This window comes from Manis pentadactyla, chromosome 17, assembly GCF_030020395.1.
Source record: "Manis pentadactyla isolate mManPen7 chromosome 17, mManPen7.hap1, whole genome shotgun sequence".
In the NCBI taxonomy this organism is placed as follows: Eukaryota; Metazoa; Chordata; class Mammalia; order Pholidota; family Manidae; genus Manis; species Manis pentadactyla.
In genome coordinates this window covers 61,252,609-61,271,966 of record NC_080035.1, presented here as the reverse complement: position 1 = coordinate 61,271,966, position 19,358 = coordinate 61,252,609, and the positions used below count along the sequence as shown (strand labels likewise).

At 42.6% G+C, this 19,358-nt stretch overlaps 1 long non-coding RNA gene across 1 annotated transcript; it reads right to left on the bottom strand.

The window, feature by feature from the left end:
* Positions 1 to 520: 520 nt before the first annotated feature.
* On the bottom strand, positions 521 to 18,345 carry LOC118916578 (uncharacterized). The gene is made up of 3 exons (XR_008994544.1): positions 18,133 to 18,345; positions 867 to 951; positions 521 to 787 (listed from the first exon to the last, which is right to left on the bottom strand). It is a non-coding gene; the product is annotated as an uncharacterized LOC118916578 (long non-coding RNA).
* Between the last annotated feature and the right edge of the window lie 1,013 nt (positions 18,346 to 19,358).

The following is a 19,358-nucleotide window of genomic DNA, read 5'->3' as shown; positions in this document are numbered from 1 at the left end:
CACTCCTTACCTCTTTAAGCCAATTGAAATTTCCAATAGCAGGAATTCAGTTAAATATACTTAAGTCTATTTATTTAAAAATGAAATAAAACAACATGCATTAACCTGGAATTCCAGTGATAATCCCATTTAAAAAATATATTACATATATGAATAAAAATTGTGGATTTCTATAAAACACTTTGGTTGTGGTGGCTATATCTGAGAACTGAGATTAAGAAGAAACATTTACTTCCTATTTTAAGCACTTCTGTTTTACACGATTTCATCTATCTGTCGATAAACTGCTATTTTATAATCTACAAATTAACCTATTTCCATTAAAAACTCAATACATGGTTGCTGCAAAAATATTCAGAATATGCATGAAAGTATAAAAAAGGAAGTGGAAAATGACCTATAATTCTACACACTGACATACCTGCCTTAACAGCTTAACGCCGGCTTTATTTATTTTTGATGCACACATGCACACCTATGTTTACTGAAAAGACACACACCAAATACACCCTTCTTGTCTTTTTAAACCTGGTTTTATTTCACAGTCTTTTCTATATATCTTTCTGTGTCAGTAAATGTCTATTTGCATCTCTATAAGCATAAACATACCATCGTCATCATCCTGATACTTTATTATGTACCACAGTTTACACTCCTTTATCCAAGCACTTCTCTTCTTCCCATTATTACACTTTGCTGGCCTCTGTGGGTCTACAAGCTCCTTTCATCCGTGCCTCTCTCATGTCCTGAGGGCTGTGCCTGACATGTAATGGATTCTCCACATTTCCTGTTGAGTGAATGAGTGAATGAATGAGTGATTCAATCAATCAAACCCCATTTTACTGAACACACTGAGACTCACTCACCATGTGCCTCTGGGAAGAGCATACATTTCTCTGTGGTTAGTTGTCCATCTGGAAGCTGAGAGTAATAAATGCCACATCACAGGAACTTTAAAAGGATGAAAGAGATAATATTTATAAAATACTTAACTTCTTTAGAAGGAAAATCCCAACCAAGCCCGATGTGTATACTATTATCACGGATTCTCCCAGCCCCATCAATCACGCAAAGGATTCTCTGGCTGGAGTTTCTCTGAACAGCTGAATTTCTAACTGTGTTTTCCATTAAAGTGTTCCAGGAAGTCAAGATGAATACTATTCTGTGTGAACATCATACCTTCCTTAAAAATCACAGACTGTTCTACGCTAATTAAAAAGGTGATATTTTTTAATCCTCTCAACATCTTTCTGAGATAGGGGAGGGAAGCCATTATTACCCTAATTTCCTGGTTAGAGAAACAACACAGAGAGACATGTGCTCACTCAGCGTTAGATGGACAATGATAATAAAGGCAGAACTTGAACTTGAATCTTTTAGTTTCCTTCCCTAAATTTATGAGCTTACAATAAAATTAGACCTGAAAATGCAAAGAGCTTCTTCGAATCTGTGGGAAAAGAAATATTTTGCCCTCCAAAATACTACATTTCAGAGATAAAACTGATGATGAAGCTGTTCAGACTGTAATTTGTAACAACAGAAAATCGCCAAATTGTAGCACCTGGAATGGAAAGCAGGCAGAGGAAGGTGAAGTGGGGCTGGCAGTCCCCTCACCTTTGGGGTTTTCAGGTTGGAGTGAAATCTCAAAGCATGTGCGGTGCTTGTGAATCACATGCAAGGCTGAGACCATACTTGCTTGAAGTACTAGAATTGAAGCACTTCCCTATCACACTGGCAAATAAAAACTTTGCTTTATTTTTCTCAGTGATTAAAACAAATTGCCTGTTAAAAAGAGATGAATAAAGCATGGCTGATTTCTCTATTATTTACACAAATATTTGTCAAACACCTATGCTGTGCCAGACACTGGCGTTGGAGGCAGAGGTGAGCAGGCGGAGCGAAGCCCTCTTCTCATGCAACCTGCATTGCGCTGGGAGTGACACGGAGCAAATAGCAAAGAGAAGGAGTAGAAGTCATCTAAAATTCCTAGAGTGATAGGTAAGTGCCATGAGGAAAATGAAGCAGAGTGCGGATTTCAAGGTGTTCGGGGCAGAGGCTCAGAGCTAGGGGGTCTCTGCAGAGGGGCCGTTTCAGCAGAGACCAGGAAGTTTTCAAGACAAGAGCTGCCATCCAAGCTCTGGGAAGAATTTTCCAAGCAGAAGGCACAACAAATAAAAGGCCTGTTGCTCCTCGGTGCTCTCTGGACACACGGGGTCTTCCGCTCACCCCAGCCCCTCCTCGGTGCCCCAGTCCTGGCACAGGCTCCTTACTGCCCGTGCCGGGAGCTCCTGCAGCGCCTGGTCCTTGGGCCTACGGCACCCAGCGGACAGCCCAGTGCAGGTGCTGTTCGGCAGATTTGCACATACTGCTCAGAACACAGACTTGTATTTTGGCCCGTGACCTTCCCAATTCTGAAACCACTAAGTGCTGCAGAAAAGCCTCGATAAGAGATCAGCTGTCTAGCTGTTGGAATCAAGAATTCTGTTGCTTCAACACTTATCTTGTTTTATTTGCCCAGTTTCTGTTTGGCACCAAGTTGAGGACGGGACACAGGCACCACCTTATCAAAACAACGGTTTCTTCCTGAAACGTCACTGATTTCTGGAACATGCTTTGGCAGCATGTGGGGACATTTCAACCCTGGGAGGCAGACAAATTATCTTTTATGCTCTCGGGACACATCCCTCTCTTTCTGGGTCTCAGACACCTCAAAGAATACGGGAACTAATCCACAGTTGTTGGTTTTTGTGCCAAACACCAGTTGTTGAACCACAAAGCCAGACAATTCTCTTGTAAGGCTGTTTCTAATTTCTGCATCTCCCTTTACCACTCTGGTTTTGTTTGGAGAGTAAAGCAAGTTCCTAAATATTTTGAACCCTGGGGTCCTTCGTGGCATTCTTGAGTCTTCTCTCCTTTCAGTGCAACATAAAACAACCCACAATTGTTTGCTTGTGTAACCCTTTCTCTTGTATGTACATGCAGTAGGAGGGGGCACAATTCAAATCAGTCCTTTCCCAGCTCCTGTCACATTTTTTCTGATGTGAAAGGTTTGCAATCATCCCAAGACACATTCATTTGGAAAGCGGTCAACCCACATGGGTTATCTCAAAGCCATAACATGTGAGCAAAGGTACAGGCCTCAAGTTCAAGTTAGACAGATACAATTAGGAGCTCACCCATTTGTCTCCTATGTCCCTAATAAGGTATTTCTGGTAAATGATAATTAAGCATGCTTTTGAGGGCTACTATGACTCTCACAAATGGGCCAACTTGTTTCATCAGAACCATCCCCAAAGGACTCTTTGATCCCAACGGCACCCCTCACCTCTTCTGCCCTGGCTAGGCAGTGGCTGGACGGGGCGGGCTTTTCCTCCCTGGCCTGCCCCCACCGCCCCGGGGAAACAAGAGCACCTGTTGCCCTCACCCATGTCCCACGGCTTTGATCTTCAGGCATTGTGGAAACCACCCGCTGTGACAGAGTTTGGTTCGGCCTCATTGCCTCGGAATGCGAGTCTCAAGGGTTCTGCCCCTGGACATTTGATAATGAGGTGGTACACGTTCCAGGAGGGTAAGCTGGCATGTCGGGATGTTTCAAGGACGCTATTCCAAAACCTCATGCTTCCAGGGGCCCAGCCAGTTGCGATGAGGAGCCCATAAGTCTTGAGAGAGAAGAATCTTCCAGAGGCTAGTGTGATTTCATTCCCACACCCAGCTCCACTCCTGTCTGGATACAATTGCACTTTACAAAGGCAGGCACTGTGTGGTTCCTCCCTTAGGGCTCTGAAGCAGGAGGCTTACTTCCTTGTCTGAAACCAGGTGGGAAATCTATATACAAGCGGGGCTGCAGGCATTGTAAGGGACTACGAATATTTTTACAAGAAGAAAAACAACACCATTGACCCTTATTTAAACTGAATCTCTCACAGCATATAAGGCCAAAGCTTTTAAAAACAATTTTAAATGGGGCCACCTAAAATGTAAGATTCATTTGCCAAAAGCCACATCTGACTCAAATAAGCAAATCTGTTGTATGTAGCCTGTGCATGTAAAACAAAATCCAAATGCCAGTATCTGTGCTTGCATGTCACTCAACGACAGCAATCCGTATCTTATTTGCGTGTATACATGATGTCTATTACGTTATATCGTATGAAGTGATTACATTGCTTTTATGTAATAAAAATTTTTTAAGTTGTTTTAAGTCTCTGAATGGAAAGGCAAAAAAAGAAAGAGAGAGAGAAAAGCTGAATTCTTATTCGCTGCATCTCAACTTTTAGTTTGGAAGCTGCTTATGTTGAAGCTCTTAGTCTAAACAATTTACAGTTTTCCGGATTAAGATCATGTGGGAGAAAGATGAAAATCTTAAAGCAACATTACATAAATGCTCCTGCTACTCGCAGGCAAATGAGACATTTGCAGGCTAACTGCAGGGCATGGTGGGATTTTCTCAAGTGGGAAGAAGGTGAGAAGCTTTGAGAGAGTTACTGAGGCGGGAAGATTAAAATCTACTCCCCAAACCTAAATGCCCCGAAAGGCAAACACGCCCAGAACTGAGACCCGGAGTGAGCACACAGCTTTCAAGGGGTTGGCGGGGAAAACAAACCCATTTACTGGCCATCTGCTGATAGGAATGGTAGGAAGGGCCTGGTTTGCTGACAGAGCAGTTCCCCATGAATTTGACTATTATTTCAGGTTTCTATCTTTTCCTCTTTGGTAGGAAGATATTAAAAATAAGTCTCTGGCAAAAAGTACAGAAAAACACAGAGTCTCTGAACTTGCAACGAGGACAAATTCCTGGCCAACAACCTGAATCTCTGGGGTTTGTCCTCCATGAGCAGTTTGCCGAACTTGCCCTCAGAAAGGTCTGGAAAACACTGGGTGGCTGTAGAAGATTTCAGGAATATCTGCAAAGCCCAGAAATGTGCACACTCTTCGAGGTGACTGCGTGCTCTCTGCTGGAGGCTTGAAGCCTAGGGGATTACTGACACAGATAAAAGCCATCCTCGGCATGGGCAGGAGCCACTTTAAACCTTTTTTTTAGAACTATTGTAGTCTATATATTTATATTTCTGGTAGGAGTTGCAAGTTTTATGTCCTGGTGTCTTAGCTAAAGAAGCTAATTGTTATATTTTCCCATCTTCCACATGTCACATCTGTTGGGCATGTGTTCGTTTCCATCCTGAGATAAGTTAGAAGCCAAGAACAAAAAGGTAGATCTCACTCATCTGGAGGAGAGAACACCAAAAGGAGACACAAGGAACTTTCTCCCCCCACTAAAACATTTCATGGGTCAGAGCCTATTTGGGTGGGTGGGGGGTAACATCAAAACACTAGTGCAATGCAAACACATTAATTTCTGATGGGTTAACCCCAAGGTAGCCGTTCTTACTTAAGGCAGCATACAGGAGAAATGGTAGTTTTGTCTTGCTTTCTGTTATGTTGGACTTACTTTAAAATATTGAGACTTTACCTTCATCATTTCCTAACAGGCCCTGCTCTTCAGCCTTCCTGCCACCACCAATGTGCTTTAGTTGCAAACCAAATCTGATTAAGGTTTGCTTTTTGCAGGAGGCTCCCCTTCAATGACTCCTCTCTAGCTTTCAGGAATGTTCCAAATGCCCGGCCCTGCTCACCCCACCAGGGGCCTCCCACCATTCTCTCCCAGGGGCTCTGCCCTTTTCATCTTTTTTCCACCACATCAAACCACTGAGGGACACCTACGCCCTCTGTTCTGACTAAGTCGGCTTTCTCTGCCTGGAAGAACCTTCTCCAAACTTTTGTTAACCCCAAACATCCTCAGGACTAGCCATCACCTTCCACCCACCCTGGGCCCTCCCCTTCCTCCCTGAAAAGCCTTCCCTGACCCTCGCTAGCAGGACTGGGGGCCCCCCTGTGCCTGCCTGATGCACTGGCATGACATATCCCCACCTAGTATAGGTTGCAATGGCCAGTTTGTTCCCCCAAGTTGTGCACTGGGTTAGAAACCTCTGTGAGCAGGGTGTAGGCGTTATATTCTTCATGCCACCAGCGTTTGTAGGTGTGCACATAGTCGGTGTGCAGGAAATATTTGCTAAGCGAATACCTGATGTTGATATAGTGATATTTACCTAGAGATATGTTTTTCACTTTTCAAGGATTAGGAATTTTGAAAGTTGAAGTCATAGTATTTTATTATGCATTGACTTTTATTTTTTCTTTTAAAGCAAGAAACAGGGGTGTTTAGGAAAAGCAAAGCCCATGCTGAATCTGCTTGTGAGTCTCATTGCAATCTTACTATGACCTGTTGCTTGTTTCTGCAGAGATCCCCTGGGTAAGTCTGGGCTTCAGCGGCTTTCCTGGGAGGGCACAGAATGTCCTCGGAGAGCCACATCCTTTTTTGACCTGACCAGGCCCTCCACAGTTGGTGCTGGAGTAAAAGGCAAAATTCCTTACTCAATGACTGGTGAGGAGCTTGGGTTCTGGACCCTGAATAGTTGGGGTTCAAACCCGCTTTTGTTCTTTTCCAACCCAAGCAGGCTGCCTATGAACTTAGTGCCTTGGGGTTGTCTCACTTGCCAAGTGGAACAGACGGTAGTGCCCAACTCACAGGGCAGGTGTGAGGCTGAGCTGTGCTCCACCACACACAGCACCGTGGGGCCCGATGCACAGTAGACACACAGCCAGCGCCAGCTGCCAGCATGCTCGCCGGCATCACTTCCAAAATTGTAAGAAATGCTTCTTTCTCCCAGTCCCGCATGGCTCTAGCCTTCCAGGGTCAGATGTGACCCTTCCTGGTTCTTGACTCTCCCCTCCCTGTTCCAGCACCGACCCCGGGGACAGTCTTTCCAGGGCCTTGGGGCACGTAAACTGTCTGGGGTGTGAGTAAAGCGTAGAGGGAAGAGGCTGAGGGTCGGTGGGGTGTCTCCTTTGGGCTTCCTGTTTCAACACAAATTCCAGCTCTGCACAGGAGCAAAGACAGAAATACAGAGCTCATCGGCTGCAAGGGCCAGAAAACGCCAGGTTTGGGTCACCGAGTTGGTCATCCACAAACACATAACCAGCCGGGAGAACTTGTTGAAAAATCTGTGGAGTGAGATTGACATGAGTTTCTTGTACCATTTTCTCAAGGGTGTATTAATGGGACTCAGTAGTTCTCAGGAGGAAAATTCCCATGGGGGAATTTAGATGCGACTCTCTTGATGAACCACATTTTTTACCCAGATAGTAACCCTCTAACACACTCCCCACAGGGGATCTCTGTGTATTGTAGAATTATTAGTTGCTGCAGTCATGCATAGGAAAGGAATAAAATCGGATTTATTTGGAGAGGCTTGTTGGGAACACATTTCCACACTAACAAAAGTTTAGAAAAACTGGTAGGATGGTTTCATATGAGAGAGACAACTTTGGTTTAAAAGTTAGAAAGAAAAATATATAATTTCAGTAAAATGATGTTCTGGAAATTGTTATTTTTTTAGAGTTTTTGTAAGAAATGGCTCACTACTACATCTTCATGAAAGTATATCTTACTTGCGTCATTTAAGCATGAACTCGGCTGTGGGACATAATCTAACAACAGAGAGAGCATTGTAGTTCTGTGTCTTGTTTTGTTTTTGCATTTTCCATTAAAGTTAGCAAAGTCTGCGAACTTTGCTCAAGAATTTCATTTGGAAATTAATTAATAAAATGGGAATATCACAAATTCTCAAAATGCACATTAGCTTAACCATAAGCCGGCACTGAGATATGTCTGTGTTAGGACAGCTGAGTGGGGAGGCAGGAGTCAAGGAGGAACGTGGTCACAGATAAACGAGCCAATCTTACTGTGCGTTGTCCTCAGAGACACAGGAGCCAGTGTAGACTGCGTCTGTGTCAGGTGTTGATGCCGGGGTTCTTGTTCATGAAGCTGAAGAATGAGTTTCACAAACATTCATGGTAGGAGAGGAAGGTACAGGCTTTTATTTAGAAATAAAGTGAGAGGAAAGAGCTCCCGGCCCACGCCAGGAGGGGACAAGAGAGCCCGTAGTGGTGTGTTGTCTAGGGGGTTTTATAGGCAGTGGAGGATTTTCCGAGAACATGAAAAAACTTAGGGGTGTGGACTTGCATCACCTGCCCTGTCCTCAAGGTGGGCTGGGTCATAGTCTGATTGCCAGGGCGGACAGCGGGGTCACGGGTTACGCTGATACCCTTGCAGAACGCTCAGACATTCCAGGCCAAGTTGCTCCTGGCCTTTTGACCTTTAACTGATCTCACTGAAGATGTCTATATCTTTACCCTAGAGAATTAGTATGACTTTGACTTTGCATAATGCTTAGCACAGACTTTCAATAGGGACTTCTTTGCCCATTGTTACATTGCTCTCACTGTAAATATTCCGCCCTGCTTTTCCAGGAGGCCCTCACCCTACTCTGACTACACCCACCGTCCCTGTCTCAGTGTGATCGCCAGGGCGATCTGGGAACGTGTGAGGAGAGGAGCAGCCGCTGCTGACGCAGGCATGGGAGTGCGCTGGCTTCCAAGGCTCCTGGGTTTGGGGCCAGACTCCCGCAGGCAGAGGGGGTGAAGAGAGCTGGGCCTGCCCGCATGGGGCTGAGGGAGGCAGGGAAGGCAGACCTATGCTGTTGCTTTTAATGAACCCACTGTCTCTGATGGCTTTAATTATGAATCTACTAGTAGCACGTTTACCATTTTCTTGGGAACAAGGAGAAATGCATTATTTCAGACAGATAGTTTGAACCATAATGACATCACAATTTATAGCTAACATATAGTGTCACAGATCATAGCTGGTTACAGATAATGTGTGAGAATGATGTAAAAATAGTGAGTAGAAGGTAACAGTCACAAATGTGACAAGGTAAAGAAAACATAAGCGGCCTAAATATAACTTAGGAAGACTAATTATTATTTTTTATTTAAGAAGCCATAAAGCCTGCTAATTCACACAACATTGCATTAGTAACCACATAGCTAGTGAGTAAATGCAGACCTGGGGGCCAGCTTTGAATTTTGTTTCTTTCACTTACTAACTTTGTGACTTTGTGCACACTACGTCCTGGACCCATGCCTCAGTTTCCTTATTTGTAAAATGAGGATAGTAATAAACACTGTGCTTCACAATTGTTGTTGGTATTAATGAGATGATTGATACACATCACTCAGAATACCTGGCCTAGAGTCAAGACATTGCGAATGTAGCTCTGTCATCATTTCAATATTATTCTGTGACCAGTCTGCACAAATTGTTGTCCACTTTTCTTAATTAGATAGACAGCACTGGGATCACTAGATCAAAAGGTAAAACTATCATTTGGTTTTTTTTTTAAGCTTTTGCAATTTATTTCTGTAAAGAAAATAATACTTGAACTGCTTTTCTGCCAATGAACACATTGACACAGCCACACTGTTAAAATCTGAAAACGCTTGTGCACCGGTTAGTACATAGTTGCTGAATGAGCCCCTCCTTCAGTGCCCCTCTGCTCACCCTGCCCCTTCCTGGGAACCCTCAGACTTCTTCCAGCCCCAGGAGGACTCCAGGACCCTCTTCCCCCTTTGTGGACTGCATCCATTCTGACTGGTCAGGTCCATACCAAGTCACTATTAATTAACTGGGACACTACTGATACGTGGTCTGACCAATAATGCCATAACATAGGTTTTTAGTAAATGCTCACCAGTGTTGGCTAAGTTTCATCATCCAAACTCTGCTTATTAGCTAGCTGTAAAAATATACATTGCAATTTAATTCCTACTTCTTGATTATTAGTGAACTGGACATTTGTTTGTATAGGTTATCACCCAATGGCGTTTCCTCCTTTGTAACTTTCACGCCTGTAAACTTTGCCTCTTTTTCCGTTGGAAGTCTCAGTGCTCTTATTAATGATTGATAGATGTTCTTTAAAAATTCGACATAGTAACGCATTTTGTATATATTTATTGTGAATGTGGTTTCTAGTTTGCTTGGCTTTTAATATGGTTAGTGATCTTTTTGTTCCCCAGGAAGTTACTTTAAAATATCAAAAGTTTTCCATTTCTAACATTGCTTTTGTGCTCAGAAAGTTTCCCTGCTCTACCCTACAGGTCAGAAAAAAATATTAAATGATATCTTTTAGCTTCTTAATGTTTCTGTATATATGTCATATACATTGAACTCCACAATCCATCTATAATCAATCTTGATGTCTGATGAGAAGTGTTAACAAGCTTCCTGTACTTTGTTGTTAGTCAGCCTGTCTCCCCAGTTCTCTTAAGTTTGATGCCGCCTTTATTTTACATGACTTCCAGCTTATATGCCTATTTTAACACTTCTTGGAAGGAGAAAGGCTGTCCTGTGTTTAAATATTATTTAATGTCTACAGGTTTCGAGCAAACATGGTGCCTTCTGTTTCTTTGGGAAAACTTGCCGGCGCAGTGTCGTTGCTCTGAGCACAGGAGCCAGAAAGGGGCTCAGACGCAAAGAGTGGGCTCTCAGCCTGATGGGCCCAGGCACAGCCCCTCGTTACTTTCAAAGAGTGACAATTTGCCAGGACTTTGTGTTAACTACCGCCTCTTGAATTGAGACCAGAATATTTTCTTGGGGAAAATGAGGTGAGAAGATTATTCATCAGCTCTGACTCCTCAGACCCTGGATAGGACGCAGTCTAACCCGGGCTGTCAAGTTCTGCTCGCATAAACTAGGTTTGCAAAGGAAAAAAAGAGTCTGAATTCTCAAAGATTCATTTTCATTGACTTCATAGAAGAAAGAGCCTCTGAGTGAAAGGGATTCTTGGATCAAAAAAAAAATTTAATTACTTCTTTAAGCTCTAATGACGGTACTTTTCTGTAATTTAAAAAATAATGTGGGTGAACTTTCCTTTATGCTTCTCTACAAAAGTGAGGCAGGCAGCAGGGAGAGTCCAGGGGAGAAACAGTATGGCTTTGTTTCACTTCCTCCCCCTCAGTAATTCCAGGTTAAACGTACCTCAGGGTATAAAATTCCTTCGCTGACATTATTGCTTGTTGCTGTTTACCGACCCCAAATTATGTATTTTTAGTTACTTATCTCTTCTTGTATCATTCGACATTGAAAGGCCTATACAATCATCACAGGCTCTCCAGTGCAGACCAAGCTAGCGAGCACATCTCAAAGAAGCTTAGAGGAGTGCAGAGTAAAAGAACATGCAGATTTAGTGCATGTGAGTATTACAGAGGAGATTTGTAATCAATATCAGAACTTTATCATCATGCAATTTACTACTATAATAGTGTGATACCAGAAGATTATATCTTACAAAGTTAGTGGTATATATTATTAGAAGAAGAGCTAGCATTCTTAGTACAGAAGACTTACAGTGAGATATGCATTTTATATCAAAACTACTATAGCGTTATATGCTGATTATCTCATTAAAAATGAAATGCATTTTATAGTTTCTTTTGTGGGAGAAGAATTTATAAGATTATAGCTTGTATCACTGGCAACTTATGTCCTACCTTGTGTACGTGGAGTTTCAGAATAAGAAAAAGGAAGCAAAATTTAAATTTCAAACTTTATTTTAGGATTGATTTAAATTATGGTATGCTATCAATGTGTCAGAGGTTTTTTTGAACTGTTTTTTGTTAGCCTATCATTTTTTAAAGATACCTTAAGCAAATAGCATTTAGAACTAATACACAAATCTGTCAGTATTTTCAAAAGTGCTATAGTGTTTCAAAGAGAAAAAAGCATTGTTCTTTATCTCGCCCAATATAGCAGTGAAAGTAGGGCAGATCTCAAAGCCGCTCTGTCGTGTCACTAATGCTTAAAAGCCCTTAATTTACATTTTCAGAAAAAAAATTATAGAATTAAATATCTTTGAACCAGCAAGACTGTTCATTACAGGAAGTTATTATTTTGATCAGGCTGTTAGTTTCTGAAGTCTCTTGGCAACAATACAAAAATAGCTTTGCCTGGTTAATAAAGAACAATCTGCAAACATAAATTAGAAATGTGTTAAGGACAAAATAAACAGACATTTTATTTTTTAAACTTGGGGGCCTCTGAATTGCACAGACTTCTGGAATCTGGGGCGCTCCACCCAATGGCTACATTTTATTGCTCTGTTACAGGTTTGGCATGAGAGGAATAATTTTCCAACTGGTGGAACAATGTGGATTCACATTTTTCCAGAAGGAAAGAAAAAACAAAACTCTATCTTACATATTAAATTCCAAATAGAGAAACAGTGTCTGCATCACTGCCTGCTTTACGATGGAATTTGAGAACTAAGGGAAAAATGACATATATGAAAATGGAATATCTAAGTGCAGTTGAAACCTACATCTGGTGGAAGAATTTTTAAATGAGTGCAGAAAAGTCAATTCACAGAGCTAAGCCCCCATATTGTGGAGCCCCATTTACAATAGTCACTGGAGGCCAGGCACCTGGATTTGTTGAAATAACTCCTGTCTAGTTCTTACTGTTATGTATTATACATGCATTGCTAGCTGCTAAAGAGAGCTTGGTATAACTTGGGCCGAGAAATAGTGTTGAAATACTCTGTCTAGTAGTTCCCTCTGGATGACCAGAAGTTAATATATTGACTTAACTGCCAGGCAACCTGCTTGGGCAGAGCAGATAGGGGCTGACGCTCCAGGTTTCTGAAAAGTACACAATCTCAGTTGTCAAATTTAACAGGAGGATGATTCAAATTACGTGCCGTGGAAAGTGGTGGTTCCATGTTTTCTCTGCTCTATGAAATGGGGGAAAAAAGAAATCCAGAGCTGTTTGTTCACAGCACTAGTATGAACGAACTCCCCTGACTGGAACTGAACTGTGGCTTAGGCTGCCCAGGTCAAGCGGGTCATCTTTTGCCCTCTGAAGCTGAAGGCAGGGTGCTGGAGTGAAGTGAAGGAGGCAGACGGTGGGGGCGCTGGCCGAGGTTTACCTGGAGAGTGGGTAGCATCCCCACACCAAGATGCGCAGAGCAGGCAGGCACCTGCGTTTGGGACAATTCAAGCCTTTTGGATGGCCCTTGTCTCTTCTGCTCAGACGTGAGTAGCTGTGCCCGTCTTTATTCCACCCTGCATGCCCACACCCAGATGACATGCTTACTGGAATGTCGGCTGCAAAACTGTGTTTTCCCTGGCTTGTCCTCTCCACTTCCTGAACTCTGCCTTTTTGCTGGTCCCAGCTGTTCTTTGTTCTCGCTTTGCCCTCTCCTGGGCCCTCCCTCCCTGGTGCTGGCCTTCCCTCCACTCTGTCCCCTTTCCACGGTCTGCCCGCCTGCCTCTGTGCCTGCCTGGCAGAGAAGGCTTTCCTTCTTGTTCCCTGGCAGGGGAGACTCCCTTAGGGGTCTGTGCAGCAGCCACTGAGCCACTGGAGACCAGGGCTGCCCTTCCAGGCTCTCTGCGCAGGGCACAGGTTGCCGAGTTGAGTGGCAACTGAAGGAAGTTGAGTGAGATGCATGACTTCTGTCTTTGGACAAGCAGGCAATTCTGGGATCACAGTGTTGAGGCGGACAGCACCTGAAGGGACCAGCTGGTGCAGCCCTCGTTTTGGGGGCTGGGCGGGGGTAGGTGGCATTACGCTCAGGAGGCTCCTGAGGTCATGGGAGGTTAAATGATGCGCTCAAACCTCACAGCTGACAAAGAGTGGAGGGCACAATGCGTGTAGAGGCACGTGTGTGCATGGGAATGTGACAGAGAAGCTAGACCATCGGTAGCTTCCTTCTAGAACTGATTTTTTGTCCATTTGGAGAAAAATGTAAAATGCACAAAAGTTCCCACATGTAAAAATGTTTAATATTTCGTAATATTTTCTTCCAGTGTCTTTTTAATCTTTTTTCTACCTATATATATATACACACACATAATTTTTTTTTCATATATAATATTTATTGTTATTTTGTGCTTACTTTATACCGGGCATAGTTTGCTTGATTTTTATTGAAATACAGTTGATATACAATATTATATTCTTTAAAAATTGCATGGGAAAGGTATGTGTTAATGCTGTTGGGGGAAAAAGGTGGGCAACAAAGAAAAAAGAAAGACACATTAACTCTCTGAAGGGAAGAGAGAGAGAGAGAGACAATGCCCTGTGTGGGCGATATCAGCACCGCCCTGGAGCCCCCACTGAAGCCTTGTTCCCCTCTTTCCTGTTCATGAACAAAACAACAGCCAGCTTGAGTCTGATGTGAATCCTCCCAACAGCCTTCCTATGTGGCAATGACCACAAACAGCAACAATAGCGTTTTACATATGTTTCCATGTCATATCTTCTGGGTCATCCTGACACTAGCTTTCTTCATTTGCTGGGACGAAACACACACATATAGTTCTTTAATTCAAACCCTTAAGAGTAACATATGTGTGCGCACACTACAGTTTAGGTAGACAGTCCTCCCACAAATGTTCATTTATGATTTGGGCTATTCCCTTTTGATTCCAATCCATTCCACAGTAAAGACCCTTGGGCTTACCTCGCTGCACAGGTGTGTTTCCCTAGAGATGAGATCGCATGTGTTCATTGGTCATGCACATTTCTACGTGTCCTCCATATTGCCAAACTGCTGTCCAAACTGGCTGCCATACCTGTACCCCTGCCCTTTTGAAGGGGGGATTCTGTTTCTGTAAATCCTTCCCTGTACTCAATGGTCTTTGTCTTTTAATTTTTATGGAGCCGGTTGAAATACAGCTCATTATTTAATGTACATGGAAAAGTGTACCAGGTGAGTGTTCAGAACACTGGGACATGTGTGGAAGTGTAACTGTGGGGACCCAAGGAGGCGGCGTCACTTCCTGCCAAATGGTGTGCTGATGCCCGGCACCTGGAAAGCTATTATCTTACCATTTTTGCCACCATTTTGTGGTTTTTGGCATGTTGATGATTTAGCCATCATGTGCTAAAGATAGTGATGAAGAAGAGTTACCCTTGTATAAAAAAGTGTTTGGCAGATAAAATTCCACATAGTACCTGTTTGAATGCCTCCTCACAAGTCAGCTGCTTGGTTATACATATAGATTAAAAAAAAAAATAAACAACTAAAACCCAGCAATTAATTATTTATCCAGCAATTAAATGATTTATCCAGCTCTTAGAGGAAGGCATCTTTTAGGAAAATAAATTTCAGAAAGGTTGAATAACTGATTGAGAAACACTGAAATAAAAGTAAATGTTGTTGAGCAGGCTCCGTCTCATGAAGTCCCCTCCTGAGTCTATGCAGAACATATGCTTCTCAGCAGCTCCCATGTCTGCCAATGATTTCTACCTGCATGGAGGCAAAGCCTGAATTCTAGGAGATGCTAAATAAATAACGGTTCCATCAAAAGGGGGAGCATGCCAAAATCTCTGTGGTGGGTACATGTGTATGAAACATGTCCCAGGTGATAAAAACATTCTGTCTGCAGGGGAGCATATATCCATGTTCCCCCTTCAAGTCCTCCCTCTCTGCCTCCAGTCCCTACATGAGACTCTTAATTGCAGACTGACCCAAATAAGGGGGAGTTTAGATAAAATGCATACTACTAGATGAAGAGGATTTTATGGAGAAAACCGTATGCAATAAAAACAGGGAACCTGAGGTATAAATGTCATCAGGGGTATGGGCAGATAGACTATTTAAATTTTATGACATATATCATCACTAACATGTACAATATACCAGGGGACAAATTATGTTTGCTTTATATAAATTGCTACAAGGGTGTAGGAACAGCATCTTTATTAAATACCTTACCAGTGGGATGAAATCTAGAATATTAAATAAAAATGAGCCTAAAAGTTGGCTGCATATACTTAAAAAAAGGTCATTTTGATAGGTATAAATGACAAAATTGTTGATTAAAGGGAATGTTTTTCAGATGAAATGCCAGTCTTAAGAGAGTCATTTGTAGGTTTGAGAATGCATGTCTGCTAACTTTACGAGAGGAATATGGCATTACCGGTAGGTATTTCATGAGATTTAGAGGAATAAGCTTATGTTGAAACCAAGAAATATGTAAAGTGAAGATCAAACTAACAAGAAATGAATAGACAGAGGAAGGACGTCCACGCAAAGGGGTGCGGTGTGCGGCTTGGGGACCGGACAGTATTGGTATGGACTGGTGCCTCCAGCCCTTGGCCAGCAGGAGAGGCCGTCTCCTCTCTTACCTCCTGTGGTTTTTACGGTCTCGATTCCCTCAGCAGGCTGTCAGGGAGCAACTACTCACACTACCGCTCTCTGTCAAAAGCCAAGCTTTGGAAGAGGCAGTGAAGACTATCTTTCCCACATTTGGAGGCAGCAGATCTGGCAGGACGGCCTAATACCCCGAGAGCAGCTCTGAGGTGTTCCTGAGCACGGTCATTACTCATGGGAAGGCCAGCGCCTCCACCAGCAAGCATCCCCTCGCACCTTGCTGGAGGGCTCTTTCATGAAAGAGCGTTTACGTGTCACATTAAAAGCTTTTACCAAGCACTTCGTAATCATTATTTACAGCTCTTCACAGCAACCTTAAGCTACATGTCGGCCCTGCCCTTTAAAATCCAGGGAGCAGCTGCTCGTTATGCCAGCATGACCCTCTAGAGGCTTCTGTGGAGGTCTTTTTTCTGGGCTACTATTTTATCTTAATGAAAGTGAAAGTTTAGAAGTTATCATGGTCAGAAAACTGGATAGATTATTGAGCTGTCTTTTGCATCTTTAGAGTTACAATGACAACAGATTTGTAAGAAAAGAAAATGCCTTTAAAAATAAAAATAAGGGTAGTCTTTAACTCTGGCAATTTTTTTGTTTTACCAGTGAGTAAGAAGACACTAAAAGTTGTTTCTTTACAAAAAATACAAAGACTTTTTACAAAAGGAGTCATTGAAATCTACTTTTCAGGCTATTTGCTGAATATGATATAGAACAGAGTCAGAAACAGAACATTTTACACTCAAGGGATTAAAGTTACAGAGACCCAACACAGCTTATGCCTTTAAGTCTAATTGTTTTCAGCATTTACAATGTATATGCACATTTACTGTAAGATATTCATTAAAAATAGCACCAGTTAATTACTCACTGTGGAAGGAATTCAATACAGTGAATGTCTTACTTATGCTTGAAAATTAAGTTGCAGGCCAGATCATGAAGGAAATTTATTAGGTTAATTAAAAATTTTGCTGATTTTTAATTCATATTTTAAAGAAGAAAGCATTGCTTGCAATTTTAACAAGCAAGAGGGATATAGGTCTATGGAGTAGAATTCAGGAGAACAGGTACCTACATGAGTCATTTTAAGTTAGACTGGACTCAACATTCAGGAACCTACCATGGGGAATCTCTAGCAATTATCAATGAATCAGACACTCTAGGAGCAACCCTTTCCATTGTGGGGGTATTTCCCGTGCTCCTTGTCCTAATTTGACAGTCTTCTACTAATTGAAAAAGAAACCCCAATATGTTATTTTGTCAGTGCATATTATACGAGATGTGCCCATCAGTCATACCATAAAATAGTATTTGTAGAAAATGGAAGTGGAGAAGAGTATAAGGTGAGTACACAAAAAGAGATTTCCAAGAAAACATGCTAATCATCAATTGACTTGAAGAATTTTACTGAGAATATTACATTTCATTTCAATAAGGAAGCCAACTGAAATCTGTTGATATTCCTCTTTTCTCAAACCCGAAACAATAGGAGTGGATATAGGATATTGAAATCACACCCAAATGAGTTACTAAGCATAGAAGAATAGTTCAATTGTTTTTTACTCATTCATAAATTAATAACTATTGGTAATGTAAAAACAGAAATGTTTGCTTATTTTATCTCTTGTAATACAACATGGAGGTTTGAAATTAATCATGTAAGGTACTAGGCAAGTAGTTTATGAGTGGTTATAGACCTGGTTAATTCTTGTCTGAACAATTGTTCCCAGGGCAAACACAATTTCTGCCATTCAGAGGATGTTCCTTCTAACTACTGTGTTTTTCTTTTTAGAAACTACAACTGGCTTATATGCACTGTAACAATGGTAATACTATTCTGCTAAGAGCTAGCATACCTATAGAGCCTAAGTAGAATCGACACATTGATGGCATATATTTATAGGATCCCAGACTCGGTGCTTTGCAATCCCCATAGTCAGAATTAGGAACAGAGCCCAGGAATTTAGCTGCTGTTCTCTTATTCTAACAGCAACTCCATCTCTCTACGAAAAAGTCACCTTACCTTGTCAGGAGGACAGGGCCTTCTTCAGCTCCAGTACATTTCAGGGCTTTAATTTAAAAAGAAAATAGAAAGAGAGGGAAGAAAACAAGGCAAAACATTTAGGATTCCAGCCAGACACACTGCTTCTATATCTCTGAGTACTGCTCAAAGATTTCGGCTGCAGTGCTTGGCGATTTCCCCGAAGCGCACAGAGTGCTCACACGCAAGCTCCTCTCTGCCTCGGCCTTTCCCTACGCACAGGACACATTCCCCTCCGATCCTGCCCCACCATCCTGCCGCAGCGGAGGGGGCTGTGCTCTCTCGGAGGAGCCGGAAGTTGGTTTTGGAAGCGGTGCACCTGGGGCTGCAGAACAGCCCATGCCCTGTGCTGCCCCGGATTACACACCCTCCTGATAATGGGTAGAAACGCGCACTTTCTGGCAGTGGGACATGCTGGCGCTGCTGTTTTGCTATTGGACTTGACTTATTTGACCAAAGAAAATGTTTCCCCCAAAGATCCCAAATACGTTTTTTGATGATACTGACATTGGGATTCCTGCCTGGTCTGTTGCCACTGTAAGACCTGAAGTGAAGAGAGGAAGCTGTGGCTGTGAACTTTGACCTCTTTCTGCTCTTCAGCACTCAGAGGTCATCAAAAATCAAGTCAGGCTCGGGAAGGTCTTTGCATAGAGATGCGCAGCCTTAACGACTGCTCGCTGGCTCTGAAGCCCTTGCTGCACGGGGAGCTGACACGCTCGCCCCACTGCTTCCTCCCAGACCCAGTCAGCTTTCAGTTGGTTCCTGTGTATTTTATTTCTGCCCTGTTTATAGGCTCTAAGTCATAGCTGGAGTGACAGAATAGAGTTTTCTGCACCAGTTAGCTTAGGAAATGTGTGTGTGTGTAATTTTCACTTGGTTCATGATTCTTGCTGGAAGATAAGTGGTTGTTTTCTTTGGTCTGTATAGGAGGGGCCAAACCATATTTTCAATTTTATGCCATATCGTTTTTGTAATACAGGACATATACTTCTAATGCATTAGTTGGACAGTTGTATTGTTTTTTCCCAAGTCAGCCAGCGAATCAATCTGGCAACGATGACAATAAGTCACTCCAGTGTTACAAGCCTCAGGGGTCAGTCCTCCCACCTCTTCTCTTCTCTGCCCTCTCCTCCCCTTGGTGCCTTACTTGGTCTCCTGCCCTAATGGCTGTTTATACCCCAAAGAGGGTCACATTTATATCCCTGGCT